The sequence below is a fragment of the Crocuta crocuta genome, unplaced genomic scaffold (assembly GCF_008692635.1).
Source record: "Crocuta crocuta isolate KB4526 unplaced genomic scaffold, BGI_CrCroc_1.0 scaffold70, whole genome shotgun sequence".
NCBI classification, from domain to species: Eukaryota; Metazoa; Chordata; class Mammalia; order Carnivora; family Hyaenidae; genus Crocuta; species Crocuta crocuta.
Genome location: NW_027528417.1, coordinates 8,464,216 through 8,489,158, shown reverse-complemented (window position 1 = coordinate 8,489,158; position 24,943 = coordinate 8,464,216). Strand labels below are relative to the sequence as shown.

The 24,943-nt window shown below is 37.9% G+C and overlaps 1 protein-coding gene across 1 annotated transcript in view; it reads right to left on the bottom strand.

The window, feature by feature from the left end:
- The window catches only part of ATP13A3 (ATPase 13A3), an 87,725-nt gene extending 63,236 nt beyond the window's left edge, over positions 1-24,489 (bottom strand). Inside the window, 1 exon segment of the mRNA XM_077754357.1 lies at positions 24,445-24,489. The gene's annotated coding sequence lies outside the window, so the exon portion shown is untranslated.
- Positions 24,490-24,943: the final 454 nt, after the last annotated feature.

The following is a 24,943-nucleotide window of genomic DNA, read 5'->3' as shown; positions in this document are numbered from 1 at the left end:
TAAACAAATCTCGTATGTAAAAATAAGAGTACTAAAATCTCTTGATCTATGTCATCAACAAAATGACCAATAAAAACTACCGATGCCTCCTGCTCCAGCACTCAGAGCCTCTGTGCCTTCTGCTATTGCCCTGGAGATGCTGTCAGGGCTATGCAGAGCAGGATTTCTACAGAAATAAAACACAGAACTTTGATTATAAAAATATATATATTATGTATAAATTATGTTACATATATTGTTATATGTAACATACATACATGATAGTATGTAATAAATATAAACAAAGACTCAGTGCCATGGTGGAAATGAAGCCTTAGAGGTATCTGGTCCAACATCTCCAAAACAAGCCACATTATTATAAAGCCCTGTGGGCAATTTAGTAACAATTTGTTCTCAGTCTAGGATAGTGTTAACAGGTTTGAAGCATATTATTGGAGTCATTCCACCAGGGTAAGACTGATTCATCAAATCAACATGACTTGAGGTGACAGCTATTCTTAAGGGCCATAACCTTAAGGGCCACTAACAGATTTCTGGGAGAATGAGCAAACCCGACCTCTTACCCTGTAGAAAAGATCAACTATTGTTGACTGAATGCATAAGGCATAGATAGCCCAGTACTGCAGGGAACCCGTGGGGGGTAGGGGGGCGGAGGGGACAAGGGAAGCAGGGGGTAGGGGGCAATCTCCCCTGAGTTGGGGAGATGAAGCTAGGAGTCTAGGGAAGCATCAAAGGCATCCCCTGAGGAGGAGGCAGGTTTGTAAGGCTGACTATCAGTGCAGAGATCTGTACAGAGAAAGAACATGGAAATCTGTAACACAGTCCCCCTCAAGTCTTAAGCTGAGTACCAATCAGTACAGACGTGAGCAAACTACTGGAGGCTAGGGAAAGCACCATCCAAAACTATTGACAGTAAAACATCACTGGTCCGCCTGGGTGGCTCAGTCAGTTGAGCGTCTACTTCGGCTGAGGTCATGATCTTATGGTTCGTGGGTCTGAGCCCTGCATCAGGCTCTGTGCTGACAGCTCAGAGCCTGGAGCCTGCTTCAGATTCTGTGTCTCCCTCTCTCTCTGCCCCTCCCCTGCTCACGCTGTCTCTCTCTCTCTCTCTCTCTCTCTCTCACAAGTAAATAAAACATTAAATAATAAAAGAGTAAAACATCACCAGGGTTCAAACAGGGCTGAGTGCCTGTTCCTACCAACCACAGTGGAAACCTTGTTAGTCACAAGGAATCAGGGAGAGTACACAGAAGGGTGTTGCTTCAGCAATGGGATCAAATTAGCCCTAAACTAAAAGCTACTCTGATCCTACCTAACAAAACTCTTAAGACCTAAAGGAATAAACCATTTCCAAATAATTTCACAGCTTCACAAAGTTCAAGGAATTTATAAGAATGCAAAATTTCTAGTCCCATCAAGTTACAATACTCAACATCCAATTAAAACTTAACAGAGATGCAAAGAAGAAAATATAACCCATAACAAGAAAAATCAATCAGTAGGAAAAGACCAAGAACTGACACAAATAATAGAACTGGAAAATAAGAACATTAAAACAGCTCTTGTAACTGTAATCTGTATGTTCAAAAAGCAAAAGGAAAGACTGAACACGTTAAGTAGAGACATGAAAGATATAAAAAGAACCAAGCTGATGAGAAGATAGAAAGTACAGGTTCAGAGATGAGTGAAAAATTTACTAGATGGGATTAACAGCAGATTACATGCTGCAAAAGAAAAATTAATGAACCTGAAGACAAAGTAATAGAAATATCCAAAATGAAAAATGAACAGAAAAAAGACTAGGGAGAAAAAAAGCACAAAACACCAGTAAGCTATGAGACAACTTCAAGTCCTAATACACATGCAAGGTAGGAGAGACCAAAAATATGTAATGATATAATGGCAAAATGTTTTCCAAATTAGATGAAAAATATAAGCCTACAGATCCACAAAGTCCAACTAATACTAAGCAAATAAACACTGAATAATTACAACAAGGCATGTCACTATCGAACTGCTCAAAAGCAGTGATAAAAAATTCTTAAAAGGAGTCAGAAGAAAAATATACGTGACACACATAGATAAGAATGACATGGATTTCTTGCTAAAAATAATGCAGGTGAGAAGAACTAAGCATAACATCTTGAAGTACTGAGAAACAGAAACCATTCAAAAAGTTCTATACCCAGCAAAAATAGCGTCCAAAATCAAANCTCTCTCTCTGACCCTGCTCATGCTGTCTCTCTCTCTCTCAGAAATAAATAAGACATTAAAAAAAAAGAAAAATGGAAATGAAAACATGCATCTCCACGAAGGAATGAAAAGCATCAGATATGAGTTTAATATCACTTGAAAATACACTGTAATAAGTTAAAGATGTACACTCTAAACTCTAAAGTAACCATTAAAATAAAAGAGTTATAGGGTGCCTCAGTCAACTGAGCGACTGACTTCAGCTCACGTCATGATCTCACAGTTCATGGGTTTGAGTCCTAATGTGGGTTCTGTGCTGACAGCTCAGAGCCTGGAGCTTACTTCTGATTCTGTGTCTACCTCTCTCTCTGCCCCTCCCTCGCCCACGCTCTGTCTCTGTCTCTCAAAAGTAAATCAATGTTTAAAAAAATTTTTTTAATAAATATGGGGCGCCTGGGTGGCTCACTCAGTTAAGCATCCAACTTCGGCTCAGGTCATGATCTCACGGCTCATGATTTCAAGCCCTGCATCGGGCTCTGTGCTGACAGCTCAGAGCCTGGAGCCTGCTTCAGATCCTGTGTCTCCCTCTCTCTTTGCCCCTCCCTGACTCACACTCTGTCTCTCTCTCCCTCAAGAATANAACTGAGCGACTGACTTCAGCTCACGTCATGATCTCACAGTTCATGGGTTTGAGTCCTAATGTGGGTTCTGTGCTGACAGCTCAGAGCCTGGAGCTTACTTCTGATTCTGTGTCTACCTCTCTCTCTGCCCCTCCCTCGCCCACGCTCTGTCTCTGTCTCTCAAAAGTAAATCAATGTTTAAAAAAATTTTTTTAATAAATATGGGGCGCCTGGGTGGCTCACTCAGTTAAGCATCCAACTTCGGCTCAGGTCATGATCTCACGGCTCATGATTTCAAGCCCTGCATCGGGCTCTGTGCTGACAGCTCAGAGCCTGGAGCCTGCTTCAGATCCTGTGTCTCCCTCTCTCTTTGCCCCTCCCTGACTCACACTCTGTCTCTCTCTCCCTCAAGAATAAATAAACATTAAAACAATTTTTTAAATAAATAAAAGAGCCATAAGTAATAAAAAAAAATCAACAGAGGTGATTAAGTGGAACCACAAAAAATACTCAATTGATATAACAGGCAAAGTAAAGGAGGGAAATGGAAACTAGAGAGGAAATAGAAAACAAATAGCAAGACGGGTGATTTAAACCTAATTATATTGGGGTAGTCAGGTGGCTCAGTCAGTTAAGCATACAACTCTTGATTTTGGCTTAATCATGATCTTACACAGTTGTGAGATGGAATCCTACATTGGGCTCTGTGCTGGGCGTACAGCCTTCTTGAGATTCTCTCCCTCTCCCCTCCCTCCCCCCCTTGTGTGTACCTACTCTCTCACTCTCTAAAAGTTAGGGGGAAAAAAAAAAAGTGGGGGCTGAAGAGATGCCTGGGTGGCAGAGTCAGTTAAGTGCCCGACTTCAGCTCAGGTCATGATCTGGCAGTTTGTGGGTTTGAATCCCACACTGAGGTCTGTGCTGACAGCTCAAGAGCCTGGAGCCTGCTTTAGATTCTGTGTCTCCTTCTCTCTCTGTTCATCTCCCACTTGCACTGTCTCTCTCTATCAAAAATAAATAAAGGGTACAAAAAATTTTAATAAGTAAGTAATAAATTTTGGAGTGCCTGGGTGGCTCAGCTGGTTGAGCATTAGACTCTTGACTTTAGTTCAGGTCATCACCCCAGAGTTATGGGATCAAGCCTCCCATCAGGCTCCACACTGAGCATGGAGCCTGCCTAAGATTCTCTCTCCCTCCCTCTGTCCCTCTTCCAGCTCATACATGCTCTCGCTCTCTAAAATAAAAATTTTTAAATAATGGCAGGACACCTGGATGGCTCAGTTGGTTAAGTGTCCAACTCTCAATTTTGATTCAGGTTATGCTCTCACAGTTCATGCGACTGAGCCCCAAGTCGGGCTCTGTGCTAACAGCTTGGAGCCTGCTTGAGATTCTCTGTTCCTCTCTTTCTGCCCCCCCCATCTCGTTTTCTCTCTCTCTCTCCTTCTCTCTCGCACACGCACGCTTTCAAATAAACGTTAACAAAGTGATAAACATAATATCAATGATAAAACTGATATCAATAGTCACATTAAATATAAATGGTCTAAACAACAATTAAAAGATAGAGATCGTGGTTTTATGTTTTAAAAGCACAGCCATAAGCAAATATATTTTGCCTATAAGAAATGCAACCTAAATATAAAGGCATAATTGGCTAAAAGTTTAAATATATCCTGCAAGCACAATTCAAATTAAAGCTGGAATAACTATATTAAATCAAAGTAGAGTTCAAAACACAGAATATTACCGGGGACAGTCATTCATAGTAACAAAGGGGTCAACTGATTAAAATAGAACACTAATCCTAAACATGTATACATTTAACAGATCTTCAAAATACACAAATGACACAGAAGATCTGAGCAACACTACCTATCAATCAAATTGGTCCCAACTGATATTTACACAACACTCTACTGCAGCCAAGTATACATTCTTTTAACACGTGCACAGAACATTTACCAAGACAGACCACATTCAGGGGCATAAATTCAAGTCATACAAAATAAGTTCTTAAAAAAATGGAATTAAATTAGAAGCCAATAAAAGAAAGATAAGTAGAAAAGACTTAATATCTGGAAATAAAATACACTTCTGAAAAATCCATGAGGTAGAAATCAACAGGGAAAATACAAAATATCCTGAACTAAACAAAAATGAAGATATATATCAAAATTTATGGGATGCAGCTAAAAGAGTATTTAGAAATTATTTATAGCACTAAAACCATGACTTTAGTGTCTACCATAAGAAAGTAGAAAAAGAACAGCAAATTACACTCACAGTAAGCACTGAAGGGAAACCAATACAACGGACAGTAGAAATCAGTGAAATAAAAAATAGTAAAATAGGGGGGGAAAAAATCAGTGAAACCAAAGACTGTTTTTTGAGATCAATGAAACTGATCATTTTTCCAGTTGGACTTAAAGGAGAAAGCAGGAAGACACAAATTACCAATATCAGGAATAAGAGACAAGATAGCATTATAGATTCTGCAGATATCAGAAAGATAATCAAGGACCTTAATGAACAACTTCAATACATCAACTTTTCTGCAGGTCTGAACTTACTTCCAAATTAAAAAAATTTTTAAATCTATATTTATTCATCAGGGGATGGCCATGAGTTAGTAATCACTACAGCTGAGTTAAAAGCTGAGTAATAGGTACATGAAAGTTCATTATACTAATCTTCCTACTTTTTTAGTGTGTAGAAATTGTAATAGAAAGTGTTTTTAAATAAATAAGATAAAAAGCACTCATCTGAAGCTTTTAGATAGAGAAACATTTTCAGAAGATATTCATTCCAGGAACCAAAGGCCATAAACCTTGAGAACTCTACTTCTATAAATCCCTCATCCACTGACCCAACTGATCATGTACCAAGCACTTTCCATACAGTCTCTTACTGCTAAGTTTTGACTCTCTCTCTTCTTCACTTTTGTTTTTATCCATTGCCTAGAAATACAGATGTACTTCCTCACTTTTTAAATCCCAATTTTTCAATGTAGAATGTATTAGTAGATAAGCATGGTTTTATAATTTTAGAAAAAGAATTATCATTAATATTCAATGTTTTCACTAACTTCATGTACTTACAACTATTTAAAATCTTTTCCCCAATGGATCTTGACAGAGTTCACCTCAGTCTTAACATAGCTATATCATCATCTCCTCGTCATACATTGCCTATAACAATCTAGTTTTCATAACCTTCTAAATACAATTCTCAACCATCTTGTATCATTACTTTTTATAACTGTTAGTGTTCTAAAACTTAGCTTACTTTTTAAGGCAAAATTCTTAAGTCTTACCAAATTTTACCAAAGTTGAGACATTAAAAATAATTTAAATAAAAAACTACTCTGAAAACCATCAATTATTATTCTCTTTAAACATACTACACCCACATAGGAAATTATCAAGACTTCAGCAAGACTTTCATAGAAACTTTTAATAAAATCCAATGAGAAAATTGCAACAGCTTATATTTAAAACATATACATATTATAAATGTATATTTCCATTTTAAAAACATTACATAATAGAAAGCCTGTAACATTTCTGATTCCATGAAAATAAAAATCTATAAATATATTTTAAATTACATTGCTTATAAGGCTGGAAATACATATTAAATACTATTCTACCATATGTCTAATTAGAACATTTGAAGCATTAATATAAAACTCCTAAAATCCATTTATCTTACAGAATATAACTTTGGTAGTTTTCAAGAGTGCATGCATGTTTTTTAATCAGGTAAATTTCAATATTACAGAAAACAAGTTAAAGAAATTTTTCTTACCAAAAGCACTATAACATTAGTCTTCCCAATTGCTATGTCAGCAGCACTTTCAAAAGCTGGCTAGTAATAATAAAAATAAAACAAAGCATAAAAATCCATTCGTGAGAATTTTCTGCCAAATACTGTTTTGATTCTTTCTGAATTGCTTTCAAGATGATTAAGATATTAAAATTTAGGGTTTTTATATTCCAAGACTTTCAATGGGTTTTCAGAACACAGACCCTTCTGCCATCTAACTGCCACAGTTTAGAGCTCCTCTTGAATAAATCGTATCTAGCCAGCACATTGAATTCCCAATTCCACAGTGCATGCCTCAGCCTTGATGTTATCTAAATAGCAAGGAGCTTATAGGCTATTGTGCTTAACCAAACCCTTCCTTGCATTTACAATGAACTTGATTTTTTGTGTGAATATAAAGAGCCACACAGGACAAAATGAAGCTATCAGTAATAAATCTCACTAAATAAAATGCTAGTTCTTGAAAGTTTACTTATTTTTTCACATTATATAATTACTAAGAACCATCTGAAGTATAATGTTCTGGGATAAGAGTCATGTCTCATTTCCTAAAACAAGAGGAGTTAGCCTTAATGGCATAGAAATCCTCAAACCTCTAAGTCATCTTTGCCTTCAAACCTGAACTTCTCATTAGTTGGAACAAAAGTTTTATAATAGTATGTGTGGAGAGTTTTAAGTATATTCCATATATGCGCCCAGAATTATAAAGTATGTAATTTCACAAGATGATTTAGAATGATCTGTAACAAGGAAACCTTCAAGTAAAGCAATTTTGAATAAAACATTTTAAATTTTTTACTTCAGTATTTGCCAAGTTCAGAGAGATGAAAGTAAAAACTAAAGTTAAAAATATATTACTCAAAATTCACAAAACTAAGTTATTCTAAAAGAAATGCTTAAATAAAATAATTTTTAAGTTTGTAATATACACTCTGCAGTTTTAACAATTAAAACTGCACTAAGACTTTTGAGTCACCTTGCACTGTTGAAAGACAGAATGAATCATCATCCTACTTGGCTTCGTGGTTCTAGATTTTATTTCTGAGACTTAAACATACCTACCCATGTTAAATAACAATTTGATAAACCCACCTTTAGGGCCCACTCAACAAAAGGTGTTTTAAAGATCCTGAAGTAAAAACTGTTCTGTCAGCACTCTGAATATTATTTCACGTCAAATCTATAGCATCCACAGCAACTAAGATAACCTGCAATTCAAAAGCAGCTCTCCCTTTACATTTGAAATAAAAAGAGCCTTAATACATATAAAGTCCTTACTTTACTCATTGAACACCTCAATTTTAATAGCTATACAAATATTTGTATAACTATTTTCTTAACTCAATCTCCGAACTACAGAAACCAAATTGTCACAACTCTCTATGAGGGCAAACTTAACACTTCAAGTCAGCTCTCAACAATAAGAATGACATAATATAATTTCATGAATACATGGAAATTTTACAAGGATACCAGCTAAATTTTAACAAAGCTCTACTGAATACCCATTTTATCACTTCCCATCTTGAACTTTCTCTTATAATACATGCTTTTGTTTCTGTGTTTAGGCTTAAGGAAGACCATTGTATCCAGTATACACCAAACCAAGACTGTATTTACATTTGTAAAGTGCAGTCTTTGTACAATTATATTTTTTGTATGTAACAAAACAATGTGATAGCTAAAACAAAATAAGTCATAATTAAGAAAAATAATGTAACTATCTGTCTTAGGATTAATATTGGGAACATTAAGAGTTAACAACTTAGCCCAAGCATACCTATGTATGTTTTGATCACTTTTATTAACTACACTAGAAATCAACCCTTTTATTCATAGAAACTTCATGTGGTTAAGAGTTATCATTAGATAAAATTGTGGCTTTGAGATTTAGTCAACTGCAAAATACTTAATTAGTAAAAATGGGGAAAGTAGCTTTGGACTGACAATTGATATTAATGCTTTAACTTTTGCTTTGTAAAAACAGAAATGTGTAAGAATTCTTTTATAGACAACATAATAAAAAGTTTGCAGTTTTTAAATGTCTACTTATATGAGAGGTTTTTTTTCACTTACTCAAGCTGCTTTCATCTTAAAATTTTCAAACCTCTCCTTAAATCTCCATGTATGTGACTTTTCAAAGCTTCATATTCAAGGGCTGAGATTTACAAAATTGCTAGACTGATTTCAAAATCTTACCATCTATTATGAAAAATGCTGCAGCAGACAGTAGTAAATAATAGACAGGATCACTGCGATAAGACCAGTCCTATAGACTGAATATTTAAAATAGGCAGAATCAAAAAGGCCTCGAAAGAAAACTGGCACCTCCCCCTCACCAAATATATCAATAAACTGGAGAGTGGCTACCAGTGGTGATAGCGTGTTGCAGGGTGAGACTGAGGGCGAGATTTTAGTGCCTTTTTAATGTTTTCACCATCTACATCTAATAATACTTTAAAATAGTTAAAGAAAGGAAAGAAGAAAGGCTGAGCATATGTATAAAGTTCTCATTCTACAATGCATGGCACCCTTGGGTATGAAACTTGTAGAAACCTGCAAAGCACTTCATGGTGCTCTATCAAACCATTCTCCAGATTCTCTGGATTTCTCTTAATTAGGTTATTTTACCCCAGGCAAGAAAAGTAGTCATTTAATTTTTTAAAATTTTTTTAATGTTTTATTTACTTCTGAGAAATAGGGACAGCATGAGCAGGGGAGGGTCAGAGAGAGAGGGAGACACAGAATCTGAAGCAGGCTCCAGGCTCTGAGCTCGCTGTCAGCACAGAGCCCAACGTGGGGCTCGAACCCACGAACCATGAGATCATGACCTGAGCCGAAGTTGGATGTTTAACCAACTGAGCCACCCAGGTGCCCCCAAAAGTAGTCATTTTAAAGGCCCCCTTAACAAGAACATTTCTAGTAAGCTAAAGTTGATTGTATTTATTTTTATATCCCCTTCACATTTTGCTCCCCTGAGGAATAGTAGCCAGTGACAGAGCATAAACAGCGGCAAATCCTTAGTTATTTAATCAAATTACTCCATCTACAAGCATTAAGTAACTATATATGCCACGTTCATTATTACATTAGGAATTGTAGGAGATATCCAACATCACTCCAAAATAAAAAAAAAAAAAGACAACTAATCCAACATGAACTATTCTGCAAGTTCCTTCTCCTGTTTTGGTTTCAATTTCTTCTCCACTGAAATGAAGCAGTTGTAATAATCCGTAGGATACATTCCAACCATAAAAACTACAAGTATTGCCTCCATAAGCAACTTGCTGCTGCACTCTTTCACCACTAGGTGATGTTCCAACATTGGTAAGGAAAGGTTGACAGTTTTCACTGGCCTTAACAGAAAGCTGCTGATCAAAAGTGATTCGGAAAAGTTGTAAGATTTTTTTTTTAGTACTACTGGAAATACTAGTCTGCGAAAGCAGAGTTTGCTACAGATATATAACCTCTGTTTCATATGTCTTGATGGAAAAATAAGACCCAAAACAAATGATAACGGTGGTGGAGGGAAGAGAAAGCAGGTATATCATTACTGTCTTTACAAAGATTACTCCCGAATTCACAATGGTCTGAAACCAGAAGCTGGAGATCTTACAATGTTATGGAGTAAGGGGGAGGAGAACAGTAACAATTAAAAGGTACACGAACCTATTAGAGAGCAAGATGAGGCAAAGCATACCATTATGTGGTAAAACACTACTTGCCCATTAAACTGGCATGCATAACAAACAAACAAACAAACAAATAAATAACAAGAAGCATCCTTATAGACTGTTGTTAAGAGTGAATCCGTACTACTGTTTTGGAAAACCAACAGTATATCGGAATTTAATATTCCCACACTTTGATCCACCAATCTCAACGAGAATTTCATGTCATATGCACATATACATATATGTTACCATTAACAGTTTCTTCAAACTCATGAAATAAAGTAGATGACTTTTGTGCTTTAGGGGTACTTACAAGCAGAAAAACCTGACTGAAACAAGTCTTTTAAAGCAAGCAATGACGAACTTGTTCGGTATTTAATACAATAAATACTGATGAATCTAGAGGTCTAATTACAGCTTGTATACACTAAGTAAGCCTAACTAAACTAAAGCCCAAACTAAAAGTTACACTTTTAAATTCAGAGGTAAGATAAGGATTTAGTTAAGTAATATATGAATGAAATGTTTCTTCCATCTTAAAGCAAATTAGTGATTATTTCCTCTAAATAATAAATGTAATGCTATTAATCCAAATCCCTAATAATTTGTATGACATTTCAATCAGCAATTTGAACTTAAAATTTAAATTATCTTTTAAAATTTAAACATTCAGGGGCACCTGGCTGACTCAGTCGGTAGAGCATGTGATTTTTGATCTGGGGGGTCATAAGTTCAAGTCCCACACTGGGTGTAGAGCTTACCTTAAAAAATAGTAACAATAATAAAAATAAATTGTAAACATTCACTAATTCTAAGACTCCTATTATCCACAGTCTTGCACAGAAACCAAGATACAGCTTAGATAAAACCTTACAGTTGCTACTGGCAGGTGACCATCATAACAGTGGTCACTGCACGTACTGCTTGAAGCTGGTCTCAACTTTCCACAGAACTATGCCATCTCAGCTGAGCAAAAGCACACTGTTGGCAGTACAGTGCTGAGTTTAAATTGTTGACTAAACCTATTCAAAGAGATTACACTGAAGCTGCATATTGAAACAGAAAGTAATAGTGTTCACAGATAGGTACCAAAACAGAGTACAGTGGAGAGGAAGGGCTCAGAGGAAAAGAAGTAGGGGTGGGTAGGAATAGTCAAAAAGTGAAAAAAAAAGAGGGGGAAAAAAAAGTTCTAGGAAATTATACTCTAAGTCTTAGGCAGTAAGTTAGGGAGTTACACAGACCCCAGAGATATTCCCTTTTCTTATTAACAGCAAACTCCAAAATAATTTTTATTAACTCAGCATGGTTTACTTCAGGATTATTGTACTTTGTTGGCAAGAAAGCAAAATCAGTTTTACTCATCATCTGTATGACACTACAGTTCACATTTCATTCTTCCAGATATTATGAAGACCTGACCACAAAGGAAGCACAAAATCAATAGGAAACTATTCCGTACAAAAAGTACAATCCTGCTAATTTACAATTGTAATTGATAGGTACTTGGATCATTTTTTTTAAATAATGTGCATTTGTCTTTTTCCACTTTACTCCTTTTCCCCAACTTGAAACCTATCCACATTGACTCACCATAGAAAGGAAGTGCAAAGACCTTAACATCTGCACTCAACAAGTATTCCAGAAACACAGCACTTTAAATTGCCGTTGAAGAGAATAATGGCCTTACTCATGGTACAACCATCACAGAAATCTGAAATTTCTCATTTCCTATGGTCATTCTGTAATCCACCATTCAGGATTAAAAAAAAAAAAAAATCAATGCATTTGGGCACTATGTCAACTGTAACAATAGCTAACTGACATCTGTACAGGGATTTTTAGTTTACAAAACACTTTTACAGGCCTTATCTACTTTACTAACCAGTTTTCAGTCAATATCATCTTTTAAAAATAGGAAAAAATAATCCTCACTTAACCAAAATTAGTATATTTTACTTTCCCACAAAGTCAAGCACGGGGTGACTTTATGTCAAAAAGCCTTACCAACAAATTAAGGTATTAATATGCAGACAGTATCATCTTTCAAGGGTCTGTTTTCCAAAAATTTATTTCAAAGCCAAATGTACCTGAAATACATACTCTTTCATAAGGAAAATATTGGCCAGGTTCCCAGGATGGCCCACACCTTTTACCTCCCACAATTCTAAATTATACTTGGTATTACACTAGCCTGGGGCATGGGGCAGGTAGCCAGGTTACCAAGTTTCTACTTCCTCGGCCCACTTCTTAATTATTAATATTCCCCCAAGACTCCACTTCCTCTGCCCACTTCTTAATATTCTTGGGCCTTCTCTCTTTATAATAAACCAAGGACCAAGGGTGGCACCACTGATGGTTTCATCGATGATGAAAACTACCAAGAGCTGCCAATCAGTATTTTTGGCACTAATCTCTCTCAAGCTCCAGACCCACAGATTTAAACATCAACCATACATGTTTACATACAGCTACAATTCAATAGGTTCCTTGTATCTTTCTTCCAAACCTGCCCCCAACCCCTTCCCTCTACTCCTTAAATGAATATGATTTGCATAAAACTCCATGCCAGGATTTTTGGGAGTCATCCTAAATTCCTTCCTATTCCACACGTATATCCAACTAGGCACTAAGTCTTACCATTTCTACCTTTCTTACATCCACCTCACCATACCCTATCTCCACTGGCATTGCTTCAACTCAGGTCCTGATACCCTCTCTGGTCTTCCTCATTCTTATCAATATACAAACTAGACATGATTATTTCTATTTAAAATTTCAACAGCTTCCCATTGTCTGCAGCATCATTTTCCAAACTGGTTAGAGTCCCTCCAAAATAAAATGTTTAAAAAGGCATCCCCTGTGGTATCTGGGTGGCTTGGTTGATTAGGCATTTGACTCCTGATGTCATCTCAGGTCTTCATCTCAGGGTCCTGAGTTCAAGCCCCACTCTGGGCTCTGTCCTGACCATGAAGCCTGCTTTAAAGACAGAAAAAAAGGCATCCTCTGCTCATATAATTTGAAGAAGTACACTGGATTAAGAAAGCGGAGTAGTCCTCTCACTAGCAAAAAGTTGAAAAGTCTTATAATGCACAGTACTGTGAGTTTCCCTGCCATGGGGAAGTAGAGTAGAGGAGAGACCCAATTGGGCTCCAAGGACAAAGTTACAACTAAATGGAAGACATGTTAATACTCTTCAGAATCTAGTCCTGCCTAGCTGTCAACACCACCTGCCTTTCACCAATGGTTATCATTCACCTCTTACAAACCTTACTTCCCTTCTATACAGAACACAGTTGTAGTTCCTCAAAGGGCCTGTTTCCTGACTCCATTCCTCTACATACATTGTTCCTTCTGCCAAGAACGCCCTTCCCTAACAGTTTGGCTAAAGAACTCTAAGTTTTTCCAGACCCTGGTCAAGTATGTTCTCCACCATACTTTGACTGGCCCTTCTACCTTCCAGCAGAGGACATCTCTCATCTCTGTTCCTCTGTATGTGTCAGAACATTTGTCCCACGATGTTGGACTTACAGACTACAAATCTTAAAGGCTGAGAATGAGGCCAGCACCAAGTAATGAATGGGTGAATGAATGGGACAGGGCAAGACCAGGGGTGTGAAGAAAGAGTAAAATTTCACAACGAAGTACATTTTGTCTTTGGCACGCTCCTACACTCATCCCAATGCCCTTTTCCAACTCTCCCAATACCCTCTCCCAGGCGCCTTAGTGACCGTACACACCCTCACCCACAGCACTACGTTCTTCAGTATCAACTACTTCCTCTTCATCAAGAGTCATTCTGTTCAGAGGTTAATACATAAATGAGTTATAGCTTCTCTCAATGCTAAGAAATCTAAGATAAACTTCTAAGTAACAAATTTTTTTTTAAAAAGTAGAAGATATGGGGAATGGGCATCGTAGTTCTATCATTCAGAAGCTGGCTCATGCAAAAGTCCAAGAGGATTCCTGGCTGGGCTTCCACAGTGTTCTCACCCGCTCCCGCACAGTGGCAGCAACAGGCGCTACTGGCACAAATAGCTGGAACTGGTGCTACTGCCATCCTATGGGTCACCCGTTCTTGGATCGAAAAGCTTTGTTTGAGGAATATGACTCAGCAATCAAAAAGAATGAAATCTTGCCATTTGCAACGGCATTATATGGAACTAGAGTGTATTATGCTTAGCGAAGTTAGTCAGCCAGAGAAAGACAACTATGATTTCACTCATGTGGAATTTAAGATATAAAGCAGATGAACATAAGGGAAGGGAAGCAAGAATAATACAAAAGCAGAGAGGGAGACAAAACATAAGAGACCCTTAAATACAGAGAACAAACTAAGGGCTGCTGGAGGGGCACTGGCTGGGGGGATGGGCTGAATGGGCTAGGGGCCTTAAGGAGGACACTTGTTAGGATGAGCACTGGGTATCATATGTAAGTGATCAATCACTATATTCTACTCCTGAAATCATTATTACACTACATGTTAACTAACTTGGATTTAACTTAAAAAATAATAAATTTTAAAAAAAGAAAGCTTTGTCTTTCTTTGAGACCATTTATGGTCAATTTTTCATTAAACTGGACAGAAAGGCTCACCAACAATATTCTCCGATGCACTTAAAACAGTGTCTTTATCCTAGCCAGCAGTATCTTGAAATTTACCCTAGACCATTGCTTGATTTAGGAAAAGGAAAATTTAAAAAAATTAATGTTGCCCAAGTATCCTAATATTTCAGAATAAATCTCTAAATATTAAATTAGCATTCCAGCAAAAATCATTATGGCTTATCACCACTTCTGATTTCATAAGAAGTCATGTTTTAGGACATCACTGTCCACAGATGCCAAGCACTGTGCTAAATGCTGGCGATGACAGAGATGAAAGTGTTAACCTCAAGGAGCCAAGTCTAGTAAGCTAGATGGATAAGCAAACATCTATCAAACAAAACGGCTACATGCTGCTATAAAGCAGGTATCGTGGGAGCTCTAGGAACAGGGAGCAGAGGGCAAAGGACAGAAGAGACTTCCGAGAAGAACTACCCCTTGATTTAAGACCTAACAGGTATGAAGCTCATCAAGCAAACAGGCAGTAGAGAGGGAAAATAAGAGAGGGATGGGATCCAAGCAGAGGAACTACCACACGCGGACGTACTGAGGCAAGAGGAGGAGGCCCAGGGGACGGGTTCCACAGGCGATCGCTTGCTCTGAGGAACACCGGGTGATGTATGCAAGTGTTGAATTGTACACCCGAAACTAATGTAACACTGGACGTTAAGTAACTGGAATTAAAATAAAAACTTAACAAAAAAAAAATACTAAGGTGAGCAATCCTAGAAAATGTCAGGAATACAAGTTAGTCAAACTGGCTGGAGCCCAGGGTGGACTCTAGGGAAAGGCTACAAATGGAGCTAAAAACATAGGCCATGATGAAGGGCCTTGTCTTATATGATAAAGATATGGATTAACTTGCATGTGATGGAGATTCTGAACTTCTTTCAACTGAAAGAGACGGAAGGCCAGGCCACAGGGCCCTGTTCCCTACACAGTGTGAATGGTGTCTTCTGGACTTGCACGGGGCAGCAGCACGGTGTTCACGTGCTGGGCTGTTTACTGCTAAGATGGCAGAGTGCTCTCATCAACAGCCAGCCCTGTGCTTGGCACACACAGGACTAAAACAATAGTGAATAATGAGATGTGCCAACACAATCCTGAGGGTATAACCAAAAGGCCCTAACCAAGCTTCCTTCCTTCCTGCCTATAAAAATCACACCACTTATGTGCTATGATAACTGGTAATTGCCACAACACTCTTAAGGGAACATGAGGAAGGTCATTCACTATGGGCTGCCTCAGAGATAAGAAAGGATTCAAGGGAAAAACACATTAAGATGCTTTTGACCCTAAGTAGTTTATCCTGTTCTTCTCGCCAAAAACTGAACAGAAAACAACCATGGGTTAGCTCAAAATTATTCATCAATGAACTCTAAGGCAGTAGTAATCACTATAAAAAGCATATTTTCATATCAAAAGGATCCATGAAGTAAAAATCTATTTTAACTGAGAACTTTTTTTGTAGAGTTAAAATTTTTTTTTTAATGTTTATTTATTTTGGAGAGAGAGAGAGACAGAGTGTGAGCAGGGGAGGGGCAGAGAGACACACACACAGAATCTCAAGCAGGCTCCAGACTCTGAGCTGTCCACACAGAGCCCGATGTGGGACTTGAACCCACACTCTGTGAGATCACGACCTGAGATGAAGTCGGATGCTAACTGAATAAGCCACCCAGGCGCCCCTAACTGAGAACTTCTTAGGTTAGTCTAGTCTTCCAAGTAATTAAGTACTCTGAACAAAATTAGGCTACCTGCCTGTAGTACTTTACATTCTACATAGTAAACTGAAATAATTTATTATAATTGGCATGTAAATAAGGATTCTATCTCTTAGGCTTGGAAAAACAGTAAGGCAAAGAAAAATTTTAAGAGAAACTTGGGAAAATCATGGACAAAATAAATTATAAATGAGCTTAGAAAATTGATGGCTTAAAAAGTTAAGGCATAATTAGGGCACCTTGGTGGCTCAGCCAGTGGTTAAGCGTCCTACTTTAGCTCACGTATGATCTCACAGTTTGGTTCATGAGCTCAAGACCCGTCAGACTCGCTTCTGTCAGCACAGAGCCCGCTTCAGATCCTGTCTCCCTCTTACTCTGCCCCTCCTCTGCTCGTGCTGTCTCTCAAAATGAATAAACATTTAAAATAAAAAGTTAAGGCATAATCTAGAGATGAATGAAAAATCCTTAGTCTTTGATGAACCAGTGACCTACATGTAAAGAAAACAATCCAAAAGCCACAGAAATAAAATAAAATTTCAAATTTTCCTTTTAAAAAGATGTAGACACATTTCACTAATCAGTATTTTTCAATGAAAATAAGGCATATAAAATTCCACTAACTAAACCTAATTAAACATTTTTTAACATTATAATATGGCGAAGGAGAGAGACAATGGGTAACAGTAACACAGAGGATGGGGGGAAAGGACTGTAAACACACCCAGAGAGAGAAAGAGAAAAAATGTACATAAAATGTACATTAGCGATACATGAGATTAACAGCTTGAGCATTTTAGGATGCTGTTCCCAAAGATGCAAAATCATGGTATTTTACAATGAAAAGCCTGAATACAACACTAGGTCGTTACTGCCTGCTGCTCCAGTTAAAATAATAGAGGGAGCAATCCTCAATTCCACCTCCCTGTTCTCTTCTCTTCTCTTCTCTTCTCTCTCTCTCTCTCTCTCACATACAATACTTGTTGAATATGTTAAATGTTATTAAACTATAACTACATTAAACAAATAGTATGTTACCATTTACTGAGCCTCTTATCCTCACAATTCTCTCCAGTAGCTTTTATTACCTCCATTTGTCAAATGAAGAAACTAAAAAAAGGTTAAGTGACTTGAACCCAACCACAGAGCTAACTAGTGATGAGGGTGGAATTCAAAGTCACTTGTACGTGGCTCTGATGCTCACATTTTAACCCCTATACGACACCCTCCCCAAACCTTATGGTTTAACTTTTAAAAGACTGGTATTTTCTTACTGTGCTATCCCAAGAGTACTGTTTAGATCCAGATACCTTAAATATCAAGGAAAACATTAACAACTTATATAGTTCTTTAGCTTATTTATTTACTTTTAAGTAAAGTCTGCATCCAACTTGGATCTCAAACTCAAAATCCTAAGATTAAGAGTTCCATGCTCTACCAACTGAGCCAGCCAGGTGCACCTACAGTTCTTTTAAAATAATGCAGATTTTACTACCAGTAAGGAAGACATTATCTAACACTCACTATAGCTGAATACCAATCCAGAATTTAACAAAGTACAAATGGTCCCCCAATATTTCCAACTTTATTACTTAGCCTTTTAATTATGCTAGGTTCTTTGCGTGCTATAAAACACCCAATATAAACCTGGAGAGAGAGTATAAATATCTGATTTCTTTCTCCATTATTAACACATTGTGGACTCACATCATATATGCCTTTAATTATACTCATTCAACTACCTGTGCTACAGGAAACAAAGAAAAACAAGAGAAAAAAATAACTTAAAATAATGGTGGCAGGATGCCTGCCTTTATATCCTTGTCCCAGAGTGAGCATGCAATGGAGACTATAAATCTGCTGTTTCTCAGCCAATCTAAAGTCCCAGTCACTTGTCAAAGGTATCTCACATAGCCAATTATGATCCAGCTCACAAAAAAAATAACCTATTCTAAAAGATGGAAGAAAAACTGGCTGTTGGAAGTGAAAAACAGTATGTCAGTTAACAATTGGTTTTCAAACGGGTGACCTCCTAGAGGACTTTTTCAAGGGTAATTCTGACTACACAGGATTTTTACCTTAAATGAGAATTTAGGCCCAAAGTCCCCATATAAAAGGTGATTTCACTTTACTCAGCTCCTTAGATCAAAAAGAATTGGGAACCAAAACATTGGTCTTGTATTTCAAAATAAGTTAATAACTAATGCATTATTCATCCTATTTCACAAATGGGAAAAAGCAGAGCAACACGGATGCTGTTAGAAGAAGGCACACCGGGGGCACCTGGGTGGCTCAGTCGGTTAAGCGTCCAACTTCAGCTCAGGTCATGATCTCGCAGTTTGTGGGTTCCAGCCCCGCGTCAGGCTTTGTGCTGACAGCCAGCTCAGAGCCTGGAACCTGTTTCAGATTCTGTATCTCCCTCTCTCTCTGACCCTCCCCTGCTCAGGCNTTTAAGTAAAGTCTGCATCCAACTTGGATCTCAAACTCAAAATCCTAAGATTAAGAGTTCCATGCTCTACCAACTGAGCCAGCCAGGTGCACCTACAGTTCTTTTAAAATAATGCAGATTTTACTACCAGTAAGGAAGACATTATCTAACACTCACTATAGCTGAATACCAATCCAGAATTTAACAAAGTACAAATGGTCCCCCAATATTTCCAACTTTATTACTTAGCCTTTTAATTATGCTAGGTTCTTTGCGTGCTATAAAACACCCAATATAAACCTGGAGAGAGAGTATAAATATCTGATTTCTTTCTCCATTATTAACACATTGTGGACTCACATCATATATGCCTTTAATTATACTCATTCAACTACCTGTGCTACAGGAAACAAAGAAAAACAAGAGAAAAAAATAACTTAAAATAATGGTGGCAGGATGCCTGCCTTTATATCCTTGTCCCAGAGTGAGCATGCAATGGAGACTATAAATCTGCTGTTTCTCAGCCAATCTAAAGTCCCAGTCACTTGTCAAAGGTATCTCACATAGCCAATTATGATCCAGCTCACAAAAAAAATAACCTATTCTAAAAGATGGAAGAAAAACTGGCTGTTGGAAGTGAAAAACAGTATGTCAGTTAACAATTGGTTTTCAAACGGGTGACCTCCTAGAGGACTTTTTCAAGGGTAATTCTGACTACACAGGATTTTTACCTTAAATGAGAATTTAGGCCCAAAGTCCCCATATAAAAGGTGATTTCACTTTACTCAGCTCCTTAGATCAAAAAGAATTGGGAACCAAAACATTGGTCTTGTATTTCAAAATAAGTTAATAACTAATGCATTATTCATCCTATTTCACAAATGGGAAAAAGCAGAGCAACACGGATGCTGTTAGAAGAAGGCACACCGGGGGCACCTGGGTGGCTCAGTCGGTTAAGCGTCCAACTTCAGCTCAGGTCATGATCTCGCAGTTTGTGGGTTCCAGCCCCGCGTCAGGCTTTGTGCTGACAGCCAGCTCAGAGCCTGGAACCTGTTTCAGATTCTGTATCTCCCTCTCTCTCTGACCCTCCCCTGCTCAGGCTCTCTCTCTCTCTCAGAAATAAATAAAACATTTAAAAAAAAAAAATTAGGAAAAAAAAAAAAAGAAGGCACAGCAGACATGTGGGAACTGTTCCATGACTTATTTTTAAATAAAATAAAAATGTAATAAGAGTCTGTCAAGTAATCAGAAGCAATCCTCGACGTTGGTTCTCAGTAGAAAAGGGAAAAAAACACATAGCAAGTTTTGAGATGGGCCATTAACCAGAGTACAAAACAAAGGCAAGAGTGGAAAGAATACCCTACCGAGAGAAACCGCCTAACCCCAGATCCTTTACTAGCACGCTATCACTTACTCTCCAGACATGTCTCCTTTTCTATGAAGAGACCAGTCTTTGACCTCTCTGTGACCATTCAGCATTACTGTTTTCCAATCTCACACCTCATTATTTCAATGTCCAACTCACAAATGCCTTATGAAGAAAACAGGAAAAAACTAAATAAAACAGTCAATTAATCGAGCTTGCTATCAAAGGTAGAACTGTCTTTTATACCACCCCCCAACAGGTACAAAAAGAATTTTTTTTTAATTTTATTTTTAAGTAATCTCTATATCTAAGGTGAGGCTTGAACTTACAACCCCAAGATCAAGAGTCACATGCTCCACCAACTGAGCCAGCCAGGTGCAAACAAATATTTTTATTTAAAATTTCCGAGAAAAAGACTACACACATCAGCATGTTCCACATCATATAATCAGGAAATTCTACTTTGCATAGTTAACTCACTCTTCCCAGAATTCAATTTCTTACCTAACTAGAATCTGAGTGTCAACAGATCTCAGGGAGTAAGTTAAAGAGTCAACAAAAGAGAGAGAAATTTCCATTAAGAGACTGATTACAACTCAGGAACGCCTGGGTGGCTCAGTTAAGCACCTGACTTCAGCTCAGGTCATGATCTCAGGTCATGAGTTCAGGCCCCGCATTGGGCTCTGTGCTGACAGCTCAGAGCCTGGAACCTGCTTTGGATTCTGTGTCTCCCTCTCTCTCTCTCTGCGCAACCCCCCACCCCACCCCTGCCTGCACTGTCTTTCTCTAAAAATAAACAAACATTTTTAAACATTGTTTTAAAAAAGAGATTGATTACAACTCAATTTATCCCATCCCACATACACAAATCAACTTTAAACACAGGATACTTCTTCCTGCATTTTCAGTTCATACATACTAGCATTAGTGGTCTTTAGTAACACGAAGAGGTAAGAAATGTACCTTTACCTGCACCTTCAAAGAAACCTGCTTCTGTGAAGCTCTGTTTTCAAAGGTCTATATGGCCTTTTTCCTGGGAGAGATGTCTCACGGTACATAACTCCTTTTTTTAATTTGGCAGTCTTAAAGTTAATTTTTAATTAATATTTAATTAATATTTAAGTTAATATTTTACCACTCAGACCTAACAAAGGCCCCATTATGAGCCTTTCGGGTCTAAAGTGTTACCAGATCCGGCACTGGGACCGCTCTCTCTGGAGAACTGTTCTATGGAAACTCTTCATCAATCCACACACTCAAGTTTCCTCATTCCCAGACATTTGCTTATCTGAACAACTCTCCCTTTCCTTCATTCCATTCTTCCCTCTCCTTACGAATGCCGTAACATTTTTTAACTCACGATTACAAAAGTGAGCATTTTTTTATTACCATTGATTCATGACATTTCACATCATCTCTATTTTTAATCTTACTAATACAAATATTTTTAACTCATAACTTATACAATCATTAGCTACCATTAAGTTCAGGACATTCTACAGATACCACCTACTTTTCTCCAGATTAAGTAAGTCCAGAACCTTTTACTTTTTCACATAAATCTTAAAAGATGTGTTCTAACCCTGATCTTGTCTTATTTCTCTACTCTCAAAATATGAAGTCAACAAAACTTAAGACTCTAACAATTATTTCCTTGTTTCTTTCATGTTTTCTGGACTAGTTAGATGGGTTAATGAAAATATGGTGTTAGTGACTACAGATTTATTCTCTCCATAGGCCAGTTAGCTTCCTTTCACACAAACTATGTTCGAAAACCCAAGATCAAATCCCATCAGCTACCTCTTGGATGCAGATTTAACTAGATGAGCTACACAGTACACTCAAAATGCATCCCATCACTGAACAAACTTTCTGGTGATGTATCAGGTAGATGTCAGGAACCAGATTATCTTCTTTTACCATAACATTGTGAATTGTTTGAAGAGTATGGTCTTTAGTATACAATAAACTGCTAACTCCTATTCAACTTCTGTTCCACTGACACTCTTCCACTTACTACTTATAGTTTAGGTAACCAAGTATACCAGTGAACAGAATCCAGAGTTAGATAAACCGAGTAATCAAGATCCTTTTAAAATTCTATTTCTGTCTTCCCAGATTCTTAGCAACTACAACCACCTTGTTGTCATTCACAAGTATAAAGGTATTTCTATCATCACCCAGGCCACTGGGAAAAAATACAGAATAAAGACAGTTTCACAGGATGCCCCCATTATCACTGATCACAGCCCATCTCCTAGAACTACTATTAACCTTGGGAATAAAGTATACTCACATTTTAAAAGCTTATATTCACAATGATTACAAAACCACCATATTACACAAGCACAGCCTAAGATAGCATATGAAATGCAAGAGAGAAATGGAGAATATAAGTTCTCCATTAATCCTCAAAACCTGCTGAGCTAAGTATTAGTATTCATTTTTAATAAAAAGAGAAGAAGTAGAAGATGATCATGATGATGAAGAAGAAGAAGACCGGGAAAGTTAAACCTCTTACAATATAAAGGACTTTGAAGGCAGCCAGAACCCTAGCCCTGTTACTGTATGTAACAAGCAGTTTCTATTTCTAGGTTCACCACGTTAGCTGTATGTTTCTCTAGGCAACTTAACATCTCTGAATTTCATCTGTACAACAGGGCTTAAATGAGATTAATTCATGTCAAGTGTTAAATTCAAAGCTTACAATATAATAAGCTTCCTCAATAACTATCAGCACCGGTCAAAGTCAAACAGCTAGTTATGAAAAGTCAAAAATCAAACTCCAGTCTGATTTCCCAAGTCCATGCTTTTTCTACAACATGGTGTAGCTGCTAACACACAGTTATTATCCACATAAGAATCCATACTTGAACTATAACATGAGTGGGAAACTGATATTACCTAAATGAGAGAACTACTAAAGGCTAACTAAACCAACAGAAAGAAGTATTTTAGCTCTAACAACGAATAAGCAAAACCAGGTAGAAACTCATCAGAAGATAATGCTTAGACATCCAGGCTTACAGAGCCATGCTCTAATTACTACAAAACTACTTTCCTATCCATGTAGGAATTTATCCTATTTATCTCGAATCAGTGACAAATTAAAGATTTTAATTACCCGACATACCCCAAATAAAGCATCCTCGTTAACCTGGACGAAGAAATCAGCCCTCCTACTACAAAATTTGAATCGTGCATTAAAAGCCTGTCAGCTGTATTTTCAAAATAAATTGCTACTCAATATTTTCACTTATACCTCTACTACTTATAAATTGAGACAACCAGAGCCATCGCTCTTCCTACCCAATGCCCTGAGCAAACAACGTTCAAAAATCTCAACCGTCTCACTCACCTGATCTAATAATGGATGAGGCAAAAGCACGGACAGTAGCAAAAGTAAACTTCCGTAACAGTTATTAATAATAGGCTTACTATCTGAAACTTCCAGAAACTGACCTACTTTAAAAATGAAAAAAAAAGGGGGGGGGGGGGGAAGCGGGGCTGGGAAGCCAGAATGGGATGCCCAAATACATTTATTTTGGCAACTCTAGCCTATTCCGCAAAGTAACAATCCTCCTGAGAAAAGGCTGTCCCGGATATTCCAGCGAAACAAAATTAATATATGTGCCCTGGTAAAGAGGCTGAGTTGCAACCAAAGGCAAAAAACACTGTTAACTATGAAATCATCCTTTAAAAGACAATGAAGTCAGAACACCTTCACTTTAGCAACAAAGCCTTTCGAAGACGGTATTCATTTTTCAATGATCTTTAAGGTTCCTGCATTTCTTGGATTTTTACAAAAGTCTAATAATTTCCTGACTCATAGATCTAAAATAGTCATCATGTACACAAATGTTCTACTTCTTCGGTTCAGAATCACATGTAGGAAACACGGACTTCTGTCTCTAGGTTTTACAACTGCATACCCATTCATTTTGCACTAATATAACCACTAAATATAGCTCTAAGACACTGACGATTAAAAGGAGTTAATTATCTGAGTGATTCATACCTCCTATGTCCAGACACCAAGATCCAAGGATGTTCCTGTCGGATCTATGGGAAGAGGAAATGATAAACACCTGTCACAAAAGCTTTCCAAACTGAGAAGCCCCGCACGGAGTTGTCAATCTTCAATCCACTCGCTCAGCCACGAACCCCGCCCCCCAAAACAGGCCCTACATCCACCGAGCCTAACTTTGCGAAGGGAGTGGGGAGATGTTAAGGCCGTAGAGAGAGCGGACCCGCAAGTGCTGGAGAAGAGGACCCTGGCTTTTTCTGGTGCTCGCTTACGGAGTCACCGTGAGAAGCCTGAAGCCATTCAGAAGTCACTTTTCCTCTCGGGGCCTCCCTTGGTCACCCGTCAAATGCGGGGACTGCCAAGAAGCCCCCTGCTGCTCCGAGGCCAAGGACGAACTCAAGAACCCTCCAGGCAGCACCCGCGGAAACACACGAAGCGCCCTGCCCTTCGACCCCACCGTCTCCGGGACTTTCGAAAAGGGCTGGCCCAC